The sequence below is a fragment of the Zingiber officinale genome, chromosome 1A (assembly GCF_018446385.1).
Source record: "Zingiber officinale cultivar Zhangliang chromosome 1A, Zo_v1.1, whole genome shotgun sequence".
Taxonomy (NCBI): Eukaryota; Viridiplantae; Streptophyta; class Magnoliopsida; order Zingiberales; family Zingiberaceae; genus Zingiber; species Zingiber officinale.
In genome coordinates, this window is record NC_055987.1 from 29,195,781 (window position 1) to 29,202,274 (window position 6,494).

A 6,494-nucleotide genomic window follows, 5' to 3' on the forward strand; every position below is an offset into this window, starting at 1 on the left:
CCGACAACAGAATTACAAGATTAAGGCTTCGAGTCGTCGGGGACTTGTCGTAGCTTAATCGGGGTGTCTCGTGAATAACACGTTGCAAAAGGATCACTTTAGAATTGTTGATGTGAGTTGCTGGTCGAGTGCTCCTTATAAGGGTTGTTGGAGGTGCCTCAAAGCCCCTTGAGGCCGCCTCCATTCGCCAAGTCAGCCGCGCATGGATAAGATGAGAAGAAGTCTTCATCTATCCTATTGAAGGAGCCTCCATAAGAATTGAAGGTGCCTCAAGCCACCATGAGGGTGCCTCCAGCTCCGCTATGCGCAAACTCTGCTCCTTTGCACCCTAGGTGCCTCCAAGCTTCATGGGCATCTTGGGTACTGTTCATCCGAGGCCAAATGTGCTCTTTTATCCCTGCAAGATAGGTTAGTCGACAACACAACCACATATCCTGCAAAACAAAGTTAACACACATAATAAGCATAATAATTTGAAAGTTTTGACAGTCATGGACTGTCCGGTTCTGACTTCGGATTTTCGACTGGAAATCCTAGGTCGAACCAACACCTATTGTTCCCTACGCGGGGAACGCGCCCTCATCTACTCCACTCAGGAGAGCGTACCTGATGCCAGTCTGATCCTCCAGACCTACTGGACTTTCTACCTAGGGTTACTATCCCTAGGACCTAGGGTTACCCCCCCTAGAGTTTTCCGCCACCTAGGGTTACCTCCCCTTAGGACCTAAGGTTACCCCCCTTAGGATTTCCTCCACCTAGGATTACCACCCCCTAGGACCTAAGGTTACCGCCCCTTAGGATTTTCCTTCACCTAGGGTTACCACCTCCTAGGACCTAAGGTTACCGCCCCTTAGAGTTTCCCTTCACCTAGGGTTACCACCCCCTATGACCTAAGATTACTGCCCCTTAGGATTTTCCACCTGCCTAACCGCAGTTAGGACTTTTTTGAAAAACCGCATTCACGCATGTTAGATAACAAAACAACTTAACTTTGAATCCCTTTGCCATTATCAAAAGTTGGGTTCGATCGTCGGATGCTTCCCGCACCAACAGATATCGTAGAGGCGCGAACGTGAGATCATGCGGTGATCCGAGTTGTCGGGAGTCCGTGAGCACGCACCAAAGGTATAAGCTCTCATGCTATGTTAGAAAACTTAGTATATGTAGGAATTTCTCTTTCCCTTCGCATGGATCTTCTGGAGGTAATATATTTTTCCACTACATGTTTGCATGTTTAGCAACATATTTCCTTACACTAAAGATAGAGAAAGGAGATACACCAAACATACTAACACTATCTCTACAACACATGAACTAAGAAAATAAAAGTGCTAGTCATTTTTCTATCGGACAAATCAGTAGAAAAAGTAGAAGGTTTGATGCTCTCAAGTGTGTCTCAAAACTATTTTTTCCCATTTTTTTTCAAAAAAAAAACACGATGAAAAATTACAAGTAAAAAAAAAAAGTGCAATATGAGACTGAAATATAAAATGAAAGCAAGTAGATAAATCAAACTGGATAAATAAGCAGAAAGAAAAAGAAAAGGACTCGACTTAACTCAGGTTGTGCAAACACAAATCCCCCCCCCTCCCCCAGACTTAGATTTTTCATCGTCCCGATGAAAATCAAAATGGCCGATGAGGCTAAAGGTCGGGGAAATCGGGAAGCTCAAGATAAGTCTTAACTACCCATCTCAAGTCCCTTACCTGTTTATGATACGAGAACAACTCATTAATATTACTCTGAAAATTCCTCATATACCACCTAAAATCCTCGTTCCAAACCATTCTCTTCCTATGAGCATCCATGAATTCAAGCATTCATGTGAATAAATCTCTCTCACTCTTAAAACAGTCCCGCAAGTGCTTAAATTGCTCGTCCTTCATGCAAATATTTCTAGTAAACAATCTATTAGTTTGTTCCAAGTCATGATGAAGAGAGTTAATAGTAGGACAAAATTCTTTGAAATTGAATCGCAAAATATCTCGATTAACCGAAGGCATATCTCTAGGAACAGAGGGTGGAGGTGGGTTAAATTGTTGCTTTGCTAAAGTCAAACATCAATTCTCCTTAACATGGATAGTGGTCAAAGCTGGGTTGGGCAATCTAAGGGGAAAACTATCCTTAACTACAAGACTATACCCATATTTCTCATGGCGAATCAAATGAGTGGTTAAACAAAAATTTAGATCCATTCGATAAACATTTTCAATCATTTCAAGACCACTCAGATTATAACCTAGTACTACCGCAATATGAGTAAGCAATCCTCCTAAAACTCCTAAAACAATGGGGGTAGAGGAAGAACTCTTTCCTAATGTTATCAAGTGCCTTAAAAAGAAATATCCAGAATTAATAGACATATTTTCTATCATTGCCCAAAAACAATACAAGTCAGAAAGTCTTACAGTTCTTTCTTTACCGCCCCTTCCAAATATCGTGTTCCTCATCATCATATGGACATATCGAAAAATTGGGTTAATGATACTAGTACCATTAGAAACATGTGGATTAAAGTGAGACTGCCCACCAATTTGTTGCCATAAGTTTGAATTTTCAAAAGCACGTAGAATTGTATAAATTCCATCCCTAGGCAAATCATAGCATGCATTAAAATTCTCAAGACTCCATTCATAGTCATCATCAAACAAACGGAATTTTAATTTCCCTCCTCCTTGAACATTATCAATAGTGATGGAGCTTAAAATTTCTAAAATGATACGAGGGTAAGTTGAATATTTCATAGTCATTAAGGTATTCCAACCTATTCTATCAAGCAACCAATCAATATCATTCCTAAATCCTAACACTTTCAAGGTTTCTTGGTCTATAAACCTAGTGCCCAAAATAAAACGTTTAGACAAAGAATAATAATGATGCAATTGTTCATCACTAGAGAAAGTAATGCTGAAGTTGTTAGATATACCTTTGAAGCGTGCATTTCCCTCGTTTGAGACAACCAACAACTCCTTTCCTTTCCATTTGACAAGAGCTTCCTTCGATGATATTCGACATCACAGATGACGGGAGAGGTAGATTTGAATGAAATGAATGTGGGTGATGGGTGGTATCACTTTGGGAATTTGTGGGAGGAAGGAAAGAGAAAGAGGATATAAGGAAGGGGATGAAATTGGTGGCACGACCGTGTAGGTCTCCTCACACCCGTGCCCTAATAGAGGTGGGGTTGGGTCGGGCCATGTAAGACTCTACACGACCTCTCCTTCTTGGCTTTGCACAGTCGTGCCTGTTGGCACGACCCCTCCTTTCTTCCTCTCGGCTAAGATCGCACGACCATGTTAATTGACACGACCAGTGCATTCTTCTCCTCGAGTGGCTTCAGACTGCCATGCCAGTTGGTACGACCCCTCCTTTCTTCCTCTTGGCTAAGAATGCACAGTCGTGTCAATTGACATAGCCCGTGCATTCTTCTCCTCGGGCGACTTTACACGGCCGTGTAGAATCACACGACCGATTCCCTTGCGTGTGTAGTGCCTCGCCTTTCTCCTTTTTGACCCCTCTGACACCCCCACACCCATGAAATGATCACAGCCAGCTCGTGGAAGCTTATACACACCCTAAAAACAAAGACTTAACAATAAAAATACTCGATTAAACTAACTAAAAAAAATATAGAAGGACAATTGGATACCGAATTAAAACGAAACCCTTGGGTTGTCTCGCAAGAAGCACTTGATTTAGGTCTTTAGCCCGACCCCATATCAGTTAATGTGGACTAAACCCATGGAGGCATGACTCTCCTCCAAGGGTTAATGCTCCAGTTTGCTCCTTCAGTTTCGCTCATGCAGGACAAATATACTTCTCATTGCTTGTTGGAGGCAACCTCTCAAGCTTTGCCGAATCACGCATCATGTCCTGCGGCCTCCCATGGAAACTGGATTCCTTAGCTTTGTGTTTATTTGATTTGTTAGAATTTCCCTGAGAAGAAGAGATGCGGTCAGGAAAATCAGATAAATCGAATTCTAACATTTCTTTACCGATCACCAGGGATAATTTGTGACTTTTCTCATCGATGAGGGCTCCAGTAGTGGCAAGGAATGGTCTTCCAAGGATGATTGGGATCTTGGAATCCTCCTTCATATCCAGGACAACAAAATCTGCGGGAATGATGCATCCACCTATCTCTATTGGCACGTCTTCCACTATACCCATTGGGTATCTACATGAATGGTTAGCCAATTGTAATGTCATAGTTGTAAGTCTAATATTCTGGAGTCCTAGTTTCTTGCATAACGAGTATGGAAGTAGGCTGACACTCACTCCCAAGTTGCAGAAAGCCCTATGTATGAGCTCAGACCTATTTTACACAGTATAGAAAAACTTCCTGGGTCCTGGAGCTTCGGGGGAATGTCTGCCATGAGTAGAGTGTTGCACTTCTCCGTCAATGCTATAGTCTCGAAATCGCCCTTCCGTCTTCTGCTAGATAGAATATCTTTTAAAAATTTGGTGAACTTCGGCATTTGATGCAGTGCGTCTATCAGAGGTACTTCAATGCAAATTTCTTTAACCTTCTTAAGGAATCGGTGAAACTATCTTCATCTTTTTGGGATGTTATTAGCTTTTGGGGGAAAGGAATTATCTGGTTTTGTGGGGGGAAGTGGAAGAGTCCCTTTAACTTTCTTGGTAATCTCCCCCCTATCCTTGTTCTGGACCAAATTAGGGATGAGAGGACAGGGTTCTTCTTCTAATTCAATTCCTTTCTGGGCAGTCATCTGGTGATCTCCCAAAGTCCGTCTGCTCCTTAGCTCAATGCGGTTGTAATGTTCCACCTGGTTTATGTCGCACTTTCTCGGAAATACTCCTAGCGTTCTTGAAAAGGACTGGACTATCTGGGAAATCTGGCTATCTTGCATATTTTGATGCTTTTCAGAATTCTCCATTCTTTGATTCAATTGCTTAATTTCATTCTTCATTTCTTTTTGCTCAAGAGAGCTTCTTCAAGTATCTTTTCAATTCTGGATAGTTGAGAGGATTGCTATTGTTGATGAGTCTGTTGACCAGATTGGTAGCTTTGTTGCCCAGGTTGGTAGCTTGGCTTTGTTGGTCCTTAATCTTGATTGCCTTGGTAAGAAAAATTTGGATGGTTCCTCCACCCAGGGTTGTATGTGTTGGAGTAGGGATTGTTTTGCCTTTGGTTATATCCGACTATCGCATCGCATTGCTCAAGTTGGTTTATTTGTGCTTGTATTGACCCTAGGGGCAAGTATCTTGAGCATGATCCGAACTACCACAAGTTTTGCATACACATACTATTGCATTGGCTGTGTTGTTCCCCATGGTCTCAAACTTCTTGGTCAGAGCATCCAACTTTGCAGACATGAGTATGATTGCATCTACTTCAAATTTTCCTGATACCTTGATTGGATACCCAGGAATGGAACCTCCAGATCTCTCAGTTACCCACTGATGATGGTTCTGGGCCACATTCTCTATTATCTCTTCAGCTTCATCGAGGCTCTTGTTCATCAATGCCCCTCCTGCTGCAGAATCGAGGGACACCTTCATGTGATAGTTGATTCCATTATAGAATGTGTGTAGCACCAACCACTTCTCGAGGCCATGATGAGGGCACTGTCTCAGCATACTCTTGAATCTGTCCCATGCTTCGAATAACGATTCTGAGTCTATCTGTTTGAAGCTTGCAATTAAATTCTCATGTGCGCAGTTTTACTCAGCGGGTAGAATTTGTCCAGAAATTTCTGTTCACACTACTCCCAAGATGTAATGTTGTTTGCCGGTAAAGAATTAAGCCGCTGCTTGGCTCTGTATTTCAGGGAAACTCCAAAAAGAAGTAACCTTACTGTTTCTGGCGGGACCCTATTCATTTTCATAGTGCTACAGATCTCATAGAAAAGTTCTAAGTGATGATTTGGATCATCGTGTGATCCTCCTCCAAATTGATTTTGCTAGACCATGTGGATTACTACAGGTTTGATTTTAAAATTGTTGGCTTCAATTGGTGGTCGGGTCATACTAGACCAAAGCCCTCATGCATAAGGTGCTGCGTAGTCCTTCAAAAGCTTATCAGCCATTTCGGAAGTTTCTTGTTCTGTTTGGAGTTTTTGCAAGTTTCTTCTCCTCAGGTAAGTTCTATCAATTTTTGGATTGAACGACAGAAGTTTTCCTGAAAGATTAGCTCTTCACATGCAAGAACAAGATATTGAATAATCCAAGTATAGAGTAAAAGAAAGAGTTAATTTTTTTTTATGTTTTAATAAGAATGCAGAAAGTAAAGTGAAAATAAAGAAAAATAAAGTCTAGTCTAATCCAATATGATTATCACTAATGTTATAGACGTAGTCCCCGGCAATGACGCCAAAAACTTGTTACGCTTTCGCAAGTGTACGGATACGTCGTCAGTAATAATAGATTATCGATCCCACAAGGACTGGTTATAAGCACTAGTGATTGTTGACATTGAATTAGCTAAACTACCGATGGTTGTAGGTGAACTATTTCTAAAGAAGAAAAGAACT

General features: G+C 41.6%; 1 pseudogene; it reads left to right on the top strand.

Annotated features, from left to right (window-relative positions):
- Nucleotides 1–5,572: 5,572 nt before the first annotated feature.
- On the top strand, nt 5,573–5,644 carry LOC122039201 (annotated as a pseudogene).
- The last annotated feature ends 850 nt before the right edge of the window (nt 5,645–6,494 follow it).